Genomic DNA, 248 nt, shown 5'->3' with positions numbered 1-248 from the left:
TGCAGATGCTGGTTTACACCGAAGATAGACACACAATGCTGGAGGGACAGGCAGCATCTCTGGAGAGAAGGGATGGGTGACGTATTCGGGACAAGATCCTTCGGGACCCCAGGAAATTCCCTTGACAAAGCCTATCTCTAATTAATCCCTGCCTTTCCAAGTGATCATTCATTCCAATAACTCCCCTACCACTGATGTCAGGTCCAATTGCCAGGCATTTCCCTGCTGCCCTTCTTGAAGAAGATCAG

This window comes from Rhinoraja longicauda, chromosome 22 (genome assembly GCF_053455715.1).
Source record: "Rhinoraja longicauda isolate Sanriku21f chromosome 22, sRhiLon1.1, whole genome shotgun sequence".
Lineage (NCBI taxonomy): Eukaryota > Metazoa > Chordata > Chondrichthyes > Rajiformes > Arhynchobatidae > Rhinoraja > Rhinoraja longicauda.
Note: the sequence above shows the minus strand (reverse complement) of the source record.